General features: G+C 37.1%; 1 long non-coding RNA gene across 1 annotated transcript in view; it reads left to right on the top strand.

Annotated features, from left to right (window-relative positions):
* LOC104675358 overlaps positions 1-16,859 on the top strand; it is a 41,063-nt gene extending 24,204 nt beyond the window's left edge. The window contains exon 3 of the long non-coding RNA XR_749767.2: positions 16,635-16,859. This is a non-coding gene — a long non-coding RNA (uncharacterized LOC104675358). The remainder of the gene's footprint in view (positions 1-16,634) is intronic.
* Positions 16,860-18,536: the final 1,677 nt, after the last annotated feature.

Genomic DNA, 18,536 nt, shown 5'->3' with positions numbered 1-18,536 from the left:
TCTCTTGAGAAGAGAGCTAGCAATTCATTGAGAAAGGAGAAAAACTCAAACCACAAAGATGAAAAAGACAGAATAAACAGTTAAACCAAATTAACTATGTAACCATGAAAACTGGATACTCAAACTGCTACAACTCCTAATCAGATAAAAGTCACAAAGGACCTTCTAGTTCCGAACCACCCTCCATCTAGGTGAGGTCAAGGTGTGCCACAGTTGTGCAGCTTTCCCAGAATTCCCATCAGAATCTCCCATGTGGACAGTATTTCTCATCTTCTTATTTCTGTATTTCACCTTTTGATAAACCCCCAGTAGTTAAAGGAGCCTAAATAAGTATCTACTGCTTGCAAACAAAGAAGGTCAAAGCACATTTAAAGTAAGAAAAATACTACTTAATGAATTTTCAACCAGGTTTGAAGCTATATTCTCCTCACCTCCTCTCAACTTTGCCATACACAGCACTCCATTTTGTATATCAAATTACCTTAAATTACCATTCTAGTCAAAACAATTATGTGCTAAGGAGCTAACACCATCAAGCACAGGGCTAAAGAACTGCAAGATGCTCAATAAATCTTATTAGTTAATGATTAAATAAAGTTCACAGGACACAAAAATTATTAAATCAATATTTCTTAATTATATGGCATAAATCTACTAGAAACTCAGATATCTACTTCTTATTGCTCAGAAAGTACAAGAAAAGGTGCCAGATAAAGAAACTAAAACTAGAATTTGTCCATATATTTACTAAGCACTTTAATCCTAGGAAATCTGCAACACTCTGAAATGTGCCATGTATTGGGCGCAGAGACAAGATAGAATCATAGGCCATTATCTTAAGGAGCTATAGGCAATATGGACATCCTAACATACAGTAGAGATTTATTTTTTTCATTTTCCATCCTATCACATAAGAGCTTGTAGGTGTTAAGCGGTTAGAGATCCTAAGAGGCCCTAAGGAAAAACTATGCTCACTGGAGGACATTCTGTAAAGGCAGTGAATTGTTTAATACTCAGACATTCAAATAACTGTATTCAGGAGTCCACAGAAAATGGCTGCTTGCAGTGAAGATACACTATGGAAAAAGCTTTTAGTACAACAGAGTCACAATTAGTGCTGATCACAGTCATCAGGAGGGATATTCTAAATGTGATGGGGTTTTTAAAATTAAAACACACACGCACACATGCACACACACACCGGAAATAAAAACCGAGCAACTTAGAAATCTTCATAGAAGGCCGGGCATGGTGGCTCATGCCTGTAATCCCAGCACTTTGGGAGGCCGAGGCGGGCGGATCACGAGGTCAGGAAATCGAGACCATCCTGGCTAACACGGTGAAACCCTGTCTCCACTAAAAATACAGAAAATTGGCCGGGCATGGCAGCAGGCGCCTGTAGTCCCAGCTACTTGAGAGGCTGAGGCAGGAGAATGGCGAGAACCTGGGAGGCGGAGCTTGCAGTGAGCTGGGATCCGGCCACTGCACTCCAGCCTGGGCGAGAGAGCAAGACTCCATCTCCAAAAAAAAAAAAAAAAAAGAAAAGAAAAGAAAAGAAGAAAAAGAAAAAAGAAATCTTCATAGAAATCTGTGCCCAAAGGAACTGAAGTCAGGATGTCAAAGATTTAGATCTAGAAGTGATATCTGCACTGCCATGATCATTGGAGTTTACTTAATTCATGATAGTCAAGACATGGAAACAACCTAAATATCTATCAATAAATGAATAAAGAAAATGTGGCATGCATGCATACACACACACACACACATACACACACACACACACAGAAAAGAACATTATTCAGCCTTGAAAAAGAAGGAAATCCTGCCATGTGTGACAACACACATGTACCTGGAAGACATTATGCTAAGTGAAATAAGCCTGTTACAGAAGGTTAAATACTGGGTGATTGTACTGATATAAGATATCTAAAATAGTCAAACTCATAGAAACAGTGTAGAATGGTGGCTTCCAGAGCCTATGGAGGAAGGATAAATGGAGAGTTATTGTTCAAGGACACAAAGGGTATAAAATTTCAATATGCAAGTTGAGTAAGTGCTAGAGATCTGCTGCACAACGTAGTGCCTATAGTTAACAATACTGTTTTATGCACTTAAAAATCTGTTAAGCAAGTAGATGTCAAATGATCTTATCAGCAAAAACATGGAGCGGGGGCAGGAAGAAACTTCTGGAGAGAACAGATATATTTATTACCTTAATTGTACTGATTGTCTCATGGATCTTTGCATATATTAAAATCCACAAATTGCATATATTAAATATGTGTAGATTTTTGTACATCAACTACACTTTAATCAAGCTGCTTTTTTGTTGGTTGGTTGGTTGGTTGGTTGGTTTTCACTCTGTCTCCCAGGCTGGAGTGCAGTAGCATGAACACAGTTTACTGTAGCTTCAACCTCCTGAGCACAAGGGATCCTCCTGCTTCAGCCTCCCATGTAGCTGGGACCACAGTCACGCGTCACCATGCCAGATAATGTTGTTGTTGTTGTTGTTGTTGTTCAGACAAGGAGTTCATTTTGTTGCTCAAGCTGGTCTTGAACCCCTGGGCTCAAGTGGTCCTCCTGCCTCAGCCTCCCAAAGTGTGGGATTATAGGTGTGAGCCATCGTACCTAGCTTAAGGTGTGTGTGTGTGTTTTAAATAAATCTATGCAGACAAAGGCTTTTAAAAATGCATGACCTCAAAGATAAAAGAATCCTCTATCTGCCAGGAAAGTAATCATTATCTAAAACTCCCCTTTTTAATAACATACTGATTGACCTCAGTGGCATGGCTAACAGGGTTGAGAAAAGAAGTGACAGTGGAAGTTGATGCTGGCATCTGATCCCGCATTACTGCCTTGTTCATATTTTTTAGATAATCCCTTCCCCCAACTCTCATCACCTTTCCAAAATCTCTGTCAGCAGGTTGGGAATTTTATATGACTTCTGGCACACTCTTTGACAGGGTATACCGCTAATCTACTGTTAAGTGATTTTTTTCACTTTATTTTCATTCCACAAGCAAGCCTGGCCACAGTCTTCTGGCATCTTTGCTTTTTGTCTTTGTGAAATTGCTAGAACTTTTCCTGGATTCTTGGCTTTGACTATCCCACATCTTAAATTCTCATATTTGATTATATATTTAAAAATTCACCAGCACCTAATCAAGAAGAATTAATTTAGCCATGCACCATCTTCAGTGCTTTTAATTTGCCACACATTGCAGTTTTACTTACAGAGTCAGGTTGACCAGTGCTATGATATCAAGCTGTCTGGTCATCCCAAACATAGTTTTGATTAGTTAAGTGGTACAGGACAAGAGAGCTGTAAGTCTGAAACTCTAACAATCATTTCTTAGTCCCAAAACACAAAGTAAATTTCTAAGGGAATCCCCTACAATAAATCATCATATGTCAGTGACTAAATACAGCTAGTGTAGTGCTAGAAAACTACAGCATCTCAATTAATCTTGCGAGATATCAGTTCAGAAACTTGAGGCTAGGGTCAGTATGGGAGGATATAACACAGCTGGACAGAGCAGTAGCAAAGACATCTGAGCATCCATCTAAGCACAGGAGTGCAAAAGCTGGACCAACCAAAGAAAGGGACCCTTCCAAACAAGAACTGCCTAAATTTGCCTGGATACTGACCAGAAAAAACCTGTTTAATGCATAAAAAATTAGTAAAGCCAAGTGATTCTGATGGTCAATTGCAATGATGCAGTAAAAGGGAAAACTCCTCTGGAAGCCGGCAGAGCTATGTCACTCTGCGGTGCAGAGGGGATAGCTCTGCCAATTATTAGTTACGTGACCTTGAGAAATGCATTCAGCCTTTTTGAACTTAAATATCCAAAATTATAAAGTGAGGATAGTCATTCCCATTTTGGAGGGTTATTGTAAAGATTAGAAATAATATGCAAGGGTGTCAGGCATACAGTCAATGTTCAAAAACAGCTAAATTTACTATAAACTCCACCGTGCCTGGCTGAGGGTCTCAGAAGATCAGCTAGGTTATCACTTTGCTGAGGATACCTTATGTCAAGAACATACTGTCCTGGCTTCTACTTGCTGTGTAATTCAAAGACCTGTATGGCTTGTCCAGTCATGCCAAGTCTCACCGACAGTACCCAATATCTCATAATATAACATGGCAACCTTGAACTGAGACATTCAATGAACTTTTATTGAATGAGAATTCCATCCTTATTGAATGGACAGAATGAGAACAACAGCCAACTCTAAACCTTGCATAAGAATGCCTAATATAAGCTGTTTTACCTGGGTACGTGATTACTTGTGAGGCTTTGTGAAAGTTGCAAATGTTGACAGATTGTAAAATGAACATCTATTAATTGCCAAGGAGCATTAACTCAAACGTTATGACAACCTTGCTTTGAGAATGTAAATTATGATAATATCTTTGCAGGGCAATCTGGAAATAATTATAAAAGTTTTTAAATGTACAATACAGTATTTTTGACCAAACAAATTCCAATTCTTCTTTCAGGAATTTATTCTACAGATATAATCACACATGTTTTTAAAGATATTGCTTATCATAGCAAAAGTCTGTAAAGAACATAAATTATTATGAGCAAGTTCTAGTATTGCGGCCTATGTACAAAGAAATAAATACTTTTGGCAGGGAAGAATTAGCTATGTACAGATTAATGTAGACTGACATCTAAGATTCATCTTTAAGTGAAGAAAAATATTCCATGCCATCATTTTTTATAGTAAGCACTCAGATTTTTTTAACTGACCAAATCAGTTACATGTGCCCATTTAATTGTTATATGGATAACAATAAAGATCTCTGAAATGATAAACAAACAATAGTAACATTGTCTCTAGGGAAAAGAGCAGAAAGCGACAAAAGGCAAACAGTTTTGACCAGGTACCCTTTCATACTATTAAAATGCGCAATCATAGACAAATAACCTTTAAAGAAAAATAATTTTAAAATACAAAGGGCTAAAAAGGCAAACTGAAATGGAAAGTTCAGACACTATCCAGGGAAATTAAACATTAGTAACCAGAACAAATTAATCAAGGTATCAGACCCCACTTATTGAGCAGGAGACATTTTTTCTTTCAAATTATATGGATAATTACCTTAAACTCTTCCTCTTCATTTCAACAATGCAGAATGAAGGTTGTACACTTCAGTTTTTCAGACTCTGAATTGGAAACTCTGCCAAGCTATGAGTTTGACATTTGCTTACATTCTTCAGTGAAAGGTTTTAAATACAGCACAAGTTCTATAGTAACCAACTTACAATTCTATAGGACTGGAGGATATGGGTCCTCGGCCACAGAACTTTTTTTTTTTTTTTTTTGAGACTGAGTGCAGTGGTGTGCACAGGCTGGGTGCAGTGGTGTGATCTCAGCTCACTGAAACCTCTACCTCCCAGGTTCAAGCGATTCTCCTGCCTCAGCCTCCTGAGTAGCTGGGTTTACAGGCACATGCCACCACGCCTGGCTAATTTTTCTATTTTTAGTAGAGACGGGGTTTCACCCAGGCTGGTCAGGCTGGTCTTGAATTTCTGACCTCGTGATCCACCCACCTTGGCTTCCCAAAGTGCTGGGATTACAGGGCATATAATTTCTTATACTTGAAATTATATATTCACCATATCCAGTGCCGTACTGACTTCTAGTATTTGGTAAGAGGGAAGAAGGAAGAAAGGGAGGAAGGGAAAAAAGAAGAAAAGAAGAGAGGGAGGGAGACAAGGAAGAAAGAAGGGAGGGAAGGAAGGAGGGAGGAAGGAAGTCATTAAAATTCACAAAGTCAGTGAATCTAGACTTTCAAGTGGCTTCAGATGTAAAGAAAGCCTCCCAAAGTATGAAGAGCCTCACACTAACTCTCTCTGATTCTCCGTTTTCTCATCTAGGACCCAGGGCCACCACTGTATCTAGTTCGTAGGATTATTATAGGTTTAAATGAGATAATAGAAACATTTCGTGACTTCCTTGGTACATTGTAAATGTTCAATTAATACTACCCATTACAATTAAAATTCACTTAGTATTTCACTCAGTTTTAAGATCTCTAGACAAATATTTATGAGCCAGCCTTAGCTAGCAGTCCCACACTCGTGATAGTCATATGCAAACTTAAAAAATTATTTATCGGCCGGGCGCAGTAGCTCATGCCTGTAATCCCAGCACTTTGGTAGGCTGACACGGGCGGATCACCTAAGGTCAGGAGTTCAAGACCAGCCTGGACAACATAGAGAAACCTCCTCTCTACTAAAAATACAAAAATTAGCTGGGCATGGTGGCGTGCGCCTGTAATCCCAGCTACTTGGGAGGCTGAGACAGGAGAATCGCTTGATCCCAGCAGGCGAGCACACAGTCAGCCGAGATCATGCCACGCACTCCAGCCTGGGAGACAGAGTGAGACTCTGTCTCAAAAAAAAAAAAAAAATATATATATATATATATATAGGATATATGTATATATATAATATATATATAGGATATATATTATATATATCCTATATATAATATATATATAGGATATATATTATATATATCCTAAATGCCTCATGTTGTAGTTTAAATAATATGAAAGTTAAACATTTAAAAACTAGTAAAGTGTGAAACTAATGTTTCTCCTTTAACGTACTCTCAAAGTAGAATCCAGCTAAACTATCCTCATGTACCCAGTGTTATTTATCCTATATGATTCTATTTAGAGCCTCCTTCACTCAGCTTAGTCTAAGAATTTCCTGACCCCTGACAACTTGACTGTTTGTACATTAAAACTTAAATCAGGTTATGAGTCAAGCTCTTACTTGCCTACTGTCCCTTACATGCTGTCTTGTTTGCCTGGAACATTCTTCCCTGGTTAGTTTCATACAACTTCCCTTCTATGGCTAGTTTCATCTCAAGTTTGGGGGTCTCAAAATTCACATTTACCAAGAAGCCTTTCTTGACTCTGCCACCTACACTAGATCCTGCCCACATTTTGCTCCATCTCAGCACTTTCCTTTTCTCCTTCAGAGTCCCTATACAGTTTATAATTTTTTTAAGTATTAATTGTTTAACTCTTTTCGGGTAACCCCTACCAAACCCTAAGCTCTATGATGGCAAGTTCCATGTCTGCCTTCTTTTCTTTTCCACCCATAGGACCTAGCTTGGTCCTACGGCTTCGTAGCACTTGGTATTTGTAGGTTAAACGGAAAAATGAAGTGGATTATAGAAAGAGACTATTTTCCCATTTCTTTAAATTATCCTACTTGGACTGGAAGACGAAAACCACACCCGGAAGCCTATACCACTACAAATTTCCAGGGAGTAACAAATTTCATCTCTGAACTTTCTGTGTACCCATTTACTCTATATGGCATCTACGAAATTGCCCAATGCCTGGGGAAACATCAGTAGTGTTGGAGATTTCAGTATTTGGTATGATCCATCGCTTATCATTCTGCAAAAGTCTAACAGTGGATTTTGTGGATAAGGACATCCAAATAAAATTATGCTAAAAGCAGCTAGAAAAACTTTCTTACACAGGAAGAATAAGGAATATTGGTGTAGTAGTCAGGGTTCTCCACAGAAACAAAACCAATAGGATGGACTAGATGTATACACTGAGACAGAGAGACAGAAAGAAAGCGACACATTAAGGAATTGGCTCACGTGATTATGGAGGCTGGCAAGCACAAAATCTGCAGGGTAGGTTAACAGGCTGGACAAGCAATGAAGACTTAATGTTACAGCCAGAGACCAAAAGCTGTCTGCTAGCAGAATTATTTCTCCTGGGAGATCAGTTTTTTCTGAAGGCCCTCTGCTGACTGAATGTGGCCCACCCACATTATGGATCTGCTTTATTCAAAGTCCACTGATTTAAATGCTAATCTCATATTTAAAATATCCTCATAGCATCATCCAGACATATTTGACCACCCTAGCCTGGTTGACATATAAAATTAACCATCACACTTGGACCCTGTAATGTCATTTACATATTAGTCAATTTATCTTCTCTGGAAAAATGAAAGACATGCAACTGAAAACTTTTTCTAAATGTCATAACAAGATGCAAAGGCATGTACTTTTAAAATGAAACATCATGTTCTGAGTGACTAATAAGCATGCATTTGAACCCGTACATAAATGCCTTTCACTGAGTTTTATTGCCAGTAGTCAAAATCATTCTTTTATTTTTGTTTAAATTTCTGGCCAGAGGAACCAAAAAAACCATCAAACTTGATATTTTCTGGAAGTTTAGCAACATTTGGAAGCCTATCTGTAGGAAAAATATATGTAAACAGTGAATTTGGAATATTCAAATACATTCAGATTAATGAATAACATATAATTTACATGCACAAATTACCAATCTACTATAACAACAAAAATTCTGTTTACATTCATATGCAAATGTTTGGTTGAAAATCTTCCCATTTTAAAATGGTTCTTAACATTTGGAATACTTTCCTGAACCCCCATCATTTATGAAGATTCACCTTCCTTGCAATAAAATGTGCTTCAGAAAGTCACGTGTACATACTAAGGGGTTTTAAGCATATATTGATCACTAAACATAAAAGCCTCTGTCTTAACCAGGATTCCAAATTGGTTAACAGCTTTAGTTCACAATCAGGTATACCTGGGATCTGATATGATATCAGTATTGACATTTATTAGCTGCATGACCCAAGACAAATAACTTACTTTCTGATTCTCAGTTTTCTTATTTAGGACTCAGAGGTCATCACAGCATCTAGCTCATAGGATTAAATGAGATAATATAATAAAAAACATTTAGTGACTTCCTTGGTACATTGTAAATGTTCAATTAATACTACTCATTATGATTAAAATTCACTTAGACAACCAATGTATTTTTATCTAAGAGTGTCTGTAATAGCTGGGGTATTTTTTCTAAGAAAAAGTTTTTATCGTAATCAGAAAAAAAGATATTTAAAAACAAACTCTGAAAATATGATGATACATATATAAGTTGAGTAAAACCACCTGACAGATGCGAAACTAAAAAAACTGGGTGATGTGGAACACATTGTTAAATAAATAAATTATCCAAAATGTAGTCCAAAGAAAATTACATTGTATCTATGATCCTAAACCCTGTGTGTCTAATAAAATCACCTGGGAAATTTTAAAATATTCCATTAGCCTGTGAAGTGGTAAAATATATGTGTTTGTTCTACACCCCATTTCCTGACATAAAACTCCTAAAATCCTTGGACTCTCCAAAGGAAAATCTTTTGTATGCCAATTAGCAGATGAATGGTTGGCAGCTGCTAGGTAACTTCAGGATGGGGGCTGGTCACCAGAAAGACCAAGATAAAATTAGAGGGTTGGGACTTTCAGCCCCCTCCCCCAACCTCCTGGAAGGGAAGAGGGACGGAAGGTTAAGTTGATCACCAATGGCCAATACTTTCATCAATCATGCCTACCTAATGAAGCTTCCAGAAAAATGCAGGACAGCATTCAGATGCACTTCCAGACAGCTTAACACAAAAGGTTCCTGGAGAGTAGTGTGCCCAGAAAGGGCATGCAACCTCCGGGGCCTTTCCCCAATACCTCACCCTCTGAATCTCTTCATCTGTATCCTTTGTAACATCCTTTATAATAAACCAGTAAACGTGTTTCCCTGAGCTCTGTGAGAAGCTCTGGCAAATTAAATGAACCCAAGGAGGGAGTTGTGGGAACACCAACTTATAGTTGGTCCGTTTTAGAAGTGCCAGTAAAACAGGCAACCAGAGGCTTGCCTTTGGCATTGGGAGTGGGGGACAGTCTTGTGGGATGGAGCCCTCAACCTCTGTGATCTGAAACTATCTCTAGGTAGAGAGTGTCAGTACTGAACTGAATTAGGGGACACTGAGTTAGTGTCTGCTGGAAAACTGATCGCTTGCTTGATGTGTGGGGGATTCCTCCACACATTTGGTCACAAAAACGCATTTTGAGTTTGTTTCTCCCACACAGAAGCCACCCCAACCCCAGATGGATTAACCGGATTATTCTAATGAGCAGCCAGGGCTGAAAGCTGTAACATTAGATGTTTAGTAAAGAGTCTTTGTGTTGGGTAGGAAGTTGGCAGGGGGGATAGAGAAGGAAGATTGTTCCATAGTCAAGTAAGTTTTAGAAACATGCATTTCACAATGCACATAAAGATTTTGAAAAATTCTCATATAAGAAAACCTGTTTTAAAATCCTGAATTTCCTAAGTTCATTTTTGTTAAGAACATTTTCAAAGGGAATCCTATTTATATCTACCTAGAAGAATTAGTGTTCCACAGAACATGCTTTAGCTCTCAAACCTGGCTGAACATCAGAATCACATGGGGAGCCTATTCAACTACAGTTTCCTAAAACTCATTCCCAGACACTCTGATTCAGTATTATCTGGAGTGCGGCTGTGAAATTTTCTTTTCTTTCAAAGCTCCCAGGTGTTTCTGAGGATCATATTTTGTAGCAATTACCCCATAGAGTTTATATTTAGTTCCATAAACACGTCCCCCCTCCTCCACTTCCAAGCTGGGGACAGGAACGGGTCTTTACACTAGATATGAGGCTTCTTGCAACGCTTTGCTTCTAACATTAGCTGAGTAAGAGTTTAGTGGTGATGGCTATGTATGAAAGAGCATTTGAAGATAATTAGTATTGGGGTCCAACCCAATTATGAATGCCAGGCCCAAGTTAAACTCAGAGGCTTTACATGCAGGTTACTATAAAGCACCTTAGAGAAATATTTAAGTATCACTGCATAAATATCAAGACTCATGGTTCCCAGAGTTAATAAGACCAAGTTTATAGGCTAGGCACAAAAAGCTAAATGCCCACCCTAACTGTGATAAGAATTTCTAGAAACACATTTGCAAAAGAGTCTTTAAGTATTAGTTAGAACAAGAAGGGACTTTTTAGGTGTTGATTTTATGAAACAATCTGAAGGCACTGGACAATATGAATTATTCAGAGAAGGCACAAGCTTTTAAAAGAAGCAACATGGCAGCTGTGGTTGTATGGAATGTTAGAATTCCCTTTGAATAAAGCTAAACACCACAACTTAAAAAGCAAGTCGAGAGATTTACACACCTAATTTACAAGGTACCTTTCTATATTCTGCAGAATACAGAGATGTGAGTACTTACTATAAACTGTGGAAAATGCCATGGGCTGTTTAAGGGGATGAATTTTCCAAAGTCCTAGACAGGCCTCAAAAGGCATGCTGAAAAGGTAACTTGTGTGTCTTGTGCTGTGGATGTTCCTAACAGAAAGCTAAGAGGATAAACAGGGTTACTTGGAAAAACCTCCATTTCTCTTTATAGTTCCTTGGTTGCAAGCAAGAATTAACCAACTCTGGTAACCTAAGCAAAAAGAGACTATCAAAAGGATATTAAGATCGCATGAAATAGAAGGAAGAACTAGAAGGCCAAGCAGCTCCAAAGCCCTCAGTAGAGATACCATTAATATTGGACCACACACCATGTTCAGTCGGGCCAGGACACTGACACAGCAAAAAGCATAAATCTACTAACCATTTCTTCATCCTTATGTTACTGAGCCCAAGATTCTACATATGAGGAGAGGGTCTGATCATTGCAACTTCCGTCACATGCCTGCATGATGTACTGGAGCAATGAGAAGAGCCTGGCTGAAGGCTCATCAGAGAGGCCTCATGGTCCACTTCCTATTAGGAGGGTGGGCTGAGGTTTCATCATCCAACAAGACTGCAAACAGTGGAAGAGGTTTTGCTGTTAGAAAAGAAAACTTGTTCCTGTGATTAAAAATAAATGTCCACTACAATATCAATGGCTACTACTTGAAATGTTGTCAAACAGCATTAAATTTCCTTTAATAATGTCTAAGGACAGCAAATGTTATTAGCAAAGGAATGCACCTCAGTCACAAGAGAGAAACATAGAATGATGCTAGAAAATATATTGGTCAGCAGATCAGCACTGTCTACCTTGTCATATAAACCTCTGCCATATAAAACATTCAAATGTTTTTAAATGGAGGAAAAAAAAGAGTGCCTTGTACTCAACTGAAATTGTCCATTTGGAAATCTACAACCTACATGAGATGTCTTCTCATATTACAATATAAAAGCACTTAATTACATTGTGATTTTTTTCATTATGTACATAATAACCTTTGTTGTTTGCTTATTTTCTTGGTTCTCTAATTGAAGCTCCAAATTACTTGTTAATCCCTTTGCATACTGGAATTAAATATGAAATACATTAAGCAAATGTAAATATTTTATATATAAAATGCAAATGCACTTTCATACCCAGTTGACTGTTATCCTTCATAATTAACATGAGACATAATAGAAAATAACTAATCATAGACCAGGCATACATCTCAAAGCTTAGACAGGTTATGGATGTCACTCCACATACTACCCCCCGTCCGTCATTCAGTTCTCTATACTGAATTCAGGCAGATCCTTCAGAGTTAACAATCTGATGTCACCCCAGCCCCTTAAAATCTTGCAATGGCTTTCTACAACATAAAGAGTATCTCCCGATTTCCTCATATTCCCCAATTTGTCCCATTTGCTAGAGATGCTACTTTGCACAATGCCATAATGCAACAATCAGTCATTGCTTGTTGGTGGTCCAACTCTTGGGATAACATTCACATTCTAGTCTATGACACTGTGCAAATGAAGGCCCTACTGCCACCCTCCCATACCCCAGCATCCACTCATACCTTTGGCATTCTCTGCCATTTTTCCTCATAAGTCCATGGTCATTGTACATACTATACCCTCTTTCTTAATTTTATTTATTGATTTATTTGTTGAGACAAGGTCTTGCTCTGTCATCCAGACTGGAGTGCAGTGGCAGGATCACAGCACACTGTAGCCTCAACTTCCCTAGCTCAAGTGATCCTCCCACCTCAGCCTCCCGAGTAGCTAGGACTGCAGGTGTGCACCAACACGCCAGCCAGTTTTTGTATTTTTTTGTTGTTTTTGAGACGGGGTTTTGCCATGTTGACCAGTCTGGTCTCAAACTCCTGAGCTCAAGTGATCTGCCCACCTCAGCCTCACAAACTCCTGGGATTACAGGTGTGAGCCGCCACCTGGCCATCCTCTGTCTTAAGTGCTCTTTCCAAACCCAATCTGAAAACTGCTCAAGTTTCTTCTTTATCTTATCAATTCTTTCCCATAATCTCAATGAAACTACCACCATTATATTCCACATCACACTGTAATTTGAGTTTTCTTTTTACATCAAGCAAAAAGCTCTTTGAAAGCACAAGTAACATGCCTTATGTATGTGCAAGAAGTCTAACTTTAAAACTGTCTATGTAGGACCTCAGTAAAGGCTGACCAATCACATTGATGAGTGCGATGGTAGATGTGATACTTGGGGTTCTCGACCTTCAGCATAAGGAAAAATGGTTTGAGTTATTTCACCACTAAGGGCTTCAAGCAAAAACTGATGACAACATGTTTTCACAAATGATAAAGCCTCCCTCCAATGATTTTCAAAGCATTGTCTATTCCATTCATATTGACTATATTCTACCTGTATTTTTGAAAATTTGTGTATCTGTGTCTTAAATGATATAGACTCTGATTATCATTTGGCCAAACTCAACTGTACACATCCTTCATCCTTTAGTATTGGGTCCTTACTATACAATTAAGCAGGCTGTATACATGCTTGACATTTAGGCCTCGTAGCAGGGAACCAGTTGTTTCAGTTAGTTGAGAATACAATGCAAATCAATGTCTATCAATCTTTAATAAAAATCAACTGATAAAAGGAAAATTCTGATATAGTGCATCTGGGTGAGGAAAAAAGTTCTGCATTTCTCACAAGCTCCTTGGAGATGCCAATCAATGGGCTATAATTATATCACAGCCATGGGCAAATTTCTTATATAAATGATACTCTATTCTGAACTATAGATCATGTACTTAGACTGTATATCTAGACCCAACTAGAATGCATGCTTTTAATCAATGAAATGCAGCATACATAACATCAAAGATCAATATCAAACTCAAATAGTCCCTATTGATGGACTATTTATTATGTTATATTCAGATATAAGGGAAACAGCCCTTCCACCCGCTTCAGTTGCTCAACCCTGGTAATTCAGGCAATTGAGAGTAGTGAAATCCATCAGTGTAATTATATTTCTATAGCTCTTTTTAAAATCTAAAAGCCTAAGAAAGCAGAATTGGCTGAATTTCTACCATCCTTTCCATTGAAAGTATATATTTTAGGTCTTTCATGAATACTGGTCTGGTGCTCAGAAGAATTACTTAGAAACTATAGTACAGAGTACATCTTGGAAATTATCTAACAGGGGAGAATACTAGGGCATGAATAATTAGAAGCCTGCAGTCAGGCCAATTTCCATAATGAGGCCATAATCAGATTCTATAGGATATACATAAACGGATGGGGGTCTCTCTCCAGGAATTAAGACACTGATGTGAGTTAGCTTAGTAACTTACCAGAAGAAAAAAAAAAGGAAAACAGTAAATTCCCATTGTATGTGTTAGAAATACAGAAAGAAACATATAAAAGTAATTATGACATCTAAGTAATGAGGTCTAATGATGAGCTCTAAACAAAACAGTTTTTGATATAAACATTCTTTGAATCCCATACAATAGGTAGTAAACCAACTGATACAGAGAAACATTCAAAACAAACTTACTACCAATGTTTCATTCTTGAAAGGCTGTAAAAATACATAGGAAGTAAAATAACATTAACTCATTTCTCTTCAGATATGTTAAACTCCTTCTTACATGCACGCTAATAATACACCAGTCATTATTGCCGTGCTTGCTAAGTTTTAAAATTCAAAGCACCTATAAAGTGAGTGCTATTCTCTGGAGTAAACAGAAATTCATTTCCCAGTACTGTCAGTATTACAAATAAAAAATGTGTAAATCTTTTATAAAATTTCAATCACATTTGACTGAAAGCAACTGGAAACATTTTTATATTTCTCCTCTGTCACATGTCAGCATTTCTTTTACAGGATGGCAAGATGGGCTACAGCTGAAGTAGAAAGAATACAGATGAGAGCCTATTCAGTAATTCATTCTTTCTAATAAATAAGATTCTTGACCATAGCCAAAACCATTTCTCCAAAATGAAATCTCAAATAGTGCTAATCTCATCTCAGTTCTGATACAGTGGCTCGCAATAATAGTCAACCATAAAACAACGCACTATGGAAATGTTGCCTTCCTCTGTCTCTACATAGAGAGGATTGCATTGTCTATCCTGCAGATAAAAGCACAGGAGCAAACATAAATCACTTTATAGAGTATTTTAAAATAATGAAATTTCATATTTGTAAATCATAACATCCACATATTTCATCTACAACACAAGCGTCATATTGAATAAATGCATTGAAAGGGTAAAATCATAATGATAAGCAGCATTTTTAGGGATGGTCTAATTATACACCTGGCACAAGGCTATGTGTATATACAATTAAGTCACTTTAGTCTTCACAACTCTACAGGAATTCCTCCATTATATGTAGGGGGAAAATGAAGCTAAAAGAGGTTAAATGACTTGATCTAATGTTCCATACTACAATTAATATAGATTTGCATATATACTAAATATATAAGCAGTAGAGACAAGATATGAATCACTGAGTCATTCTAAATCACCAAGTCTGCCTCCAGCCTTTCCTATATATCACATAAAATAGTGTTTTCCAGCTGTGGAGACTAAATACCAACCTAAAACATGGGATTCATTATTTTGGGGAGTACATTATATTATATTTCTTTTCTTAAGAGTTTACCTTAATATGTTGATTTCAATAGCCACATTATAAGAAACCTATAAAAATTTGTAAAAAATCATTAATTCAGAAGAACAGGAAAAGGTTTTTCTCTAAAAATAGTAATGTTTAAAAGAAAAGTATTAATTTCACTTATACCACATACAATAAACAACAATATACTGGTGAATTTCAATTATTACAAGAATTGAGTAGAATTAAAAGAACTCTAAATTGTCAATGACCTCACAGTACGTATATACACATTACAGCCACCTTAATAGTATCCATAATTGTTTTCATATCAGGAATTCTGACCACTGGGTTTAAAAAAGAAAATGAAGGGAAAATACCAAGGCTTTTAAGTTAGATTCTAGTAACTGGTAAGACCTTGAAACGTGCTGAAAAAAATAGAAAAGAAAAACTCTTTATACCATAAAGACCATGTTGTATTATTCTGAGCACAGGATTTTGAATGAAGTTTATTGTACTACAGGTAAGATAGCCAACATTCCACACTGTAACACAGGAATTTTCACAAACATGATGCTGCTGCAAAGCATATCACAAATACATGTCACAATATTATCAAAGCAGGTTATTTTCTATTTCTGCTATGGTATAGTGACATCTTACTCTCAGTACCTCAGCCAGGAAGTAGGGAGGTAAAGCTGAGTACAGTGAAAATGGATGTGAAACATCCATGCCATTATTCTCTCACACACAAACACACACACACACACACACACACACACACACACACACACACACACAAAACAGGTGGGGAGGGGAGAAAGAGGCCGCTTCAGTCTCACTCCGAACCTGTTTACTCTTACTAAGAATGTTTGAACAGCTTGTGTATTTTATTTTTCCAGTTCACAAATGGTGGGAAACAGTAAGTAGAAAAGGCTAGTTCACCAAAGCAAAAGATATATATGACGATTGTCTGAAAAGCAGCAGAAAGCAGACAGAGGTCACCAGTGTTGGTCTCAACATTTCAGCTGCACTCGATGGGATCCTGTTGCATCCCCCAGTGTCACAGGAATGTGTCAAAGAATGTTGAAACAATGAACAACAAATACATAAAACATTTAGGGATACTACGTTCCGTTTAAGTTGTAAAGATGGTAGTATAGGGCTCATTTACCTAATGCTTACAATGTGCCATGCACACTGCCCTAAAGTCTTAAATGTATATCATTAATGTTCACAGCCTATCTGTAAGATTTCACTTCACAGATTTTAAAAACTGCCTTTGAAAAAGTAAGAACGTGTTTGAGATCACACAGCTAGTAAGAGACAAAACAAGGATTCAAACCAGGTCTGTCTGATTCCAAGGCCCATACTCTATTCTAAACTACCAAATTATGTTTATCATGGTGATCCCATGTCATCAAGAAGTAAATTATATTTAGTCACCTGCTTAAGCAGAAAATGAATACATTTTACAGGGATATCCATTTTTAAAAGCTATTGTTATATTAAAAACAAACCTTCATTTACCATTACTTAGATCCAAGAATTCTAGATGACCTTGTTAGTACTATAATTTTTTTACTAAGAATTAGATGTGCAACTTAAGCAATCACTGTCTCTATAAAGTTGCCATTCACCCAATTAAATACATTAAAAATAATGCTTGAACTCCCAATTAGTTCACTAATCTGTAAGGAGTCTAGAATCAATATCTAGCTAATAGCTAATCAAATGAGTGACGTATTTATAATTAGTAGTTGAAGACCCATCACAATATAGATAACAATACAAATTTGCACAACTCAAAATGATGGCAGTGTGCCTAGAATCAAGTCTTACAGAACATACTTGGTGATTTGAGTCATATTGTTTTGTTTGATTGTCTTCTTGTCCAAACTGGACCCATCTCAGCATAAGCACACATGCAACACCTGTTCTCACTGGAAATTTCCATGACAAACCTGAAAGGCACAGGCAACATGGATACTCACGATTTATATTAATACAAGTGTGCAAGGTACAAAGTATTTTTATACACAAAAGTTCAGCCCAAAGGTAGAGAGAATACGTTACTGTGGTTAAGAACAACAACAACAAAAAATTTGTATGATATTTTTAAACTCAAGATCATTATAGAATGATGATTAATAATGGAGTAGTGATTCTACTGCCCTAACCTTCATTTTCTTATGAACCAAAAAAAAGACAAAATATTTGCATTTTGGTCCCCCAAATGTGCCACTTTTATTTAATTAATAAAAATAATGAAAATATGTACTTAGGGGCTACACACTGATATTGACCCTGCCCAAATATGGAAAATATTTTCTTTCCAAACTATGAAAATTTGTTGAGTCTGGCTTAAATATGCAAGAAAAAACAAACTGTTTCTAAAAAGAAACTAATCCTGCAGTCAATTCCAGCTTTTTCAAGTTTCAAAGACTAAGTAATTATCACAAATATTTCCTAATCACTCTTACTGACCTGCTTGCCCCACTTACCACAAACTCTGAGTAACAACGCTTATGCTCCATGAACATATATTTTCCGAGTGTAATTGTATTTTTGGCATCTACTATGTTTTAGGCAAGAGATACTTAAAGGTGAATAACAATAATCAATAACAAAAACTGTGTACCGGATGCTTACTAGGATTCGGGCACTGTACTACCAGTACTTTGCATGTAGTACTCTACATAATCTTCACAAAACTCGTGTGCCTTAGACAGTGTTATAGATGTGTCCTTCACTAAACTAAGTGATTTAATTTATGATGTCTTTTAATTACCTAACAACCCTAC

The sequence above is a fragment of the Rhinopithecus roxellana genome, chromosome 1 (genome assembly GCF_007565055.1).
Source record: "Rhinopithecus roxellana isolate Shanxi Qingling chromosome 1, ASM756505v1, whole genome shotgun sequence".
Classification (NCBI taxonomy): Eukaryota; Metazoa; Chordata; class Mammalia; order Primates; family Cercopithecidae; genus Rhinopithecus; species Rhinopithecus roxellana.
Note: the sequence above shows the minus strand (reverse complement) of the source record. Positions and strands in the feature narration are given on the sequence as shown.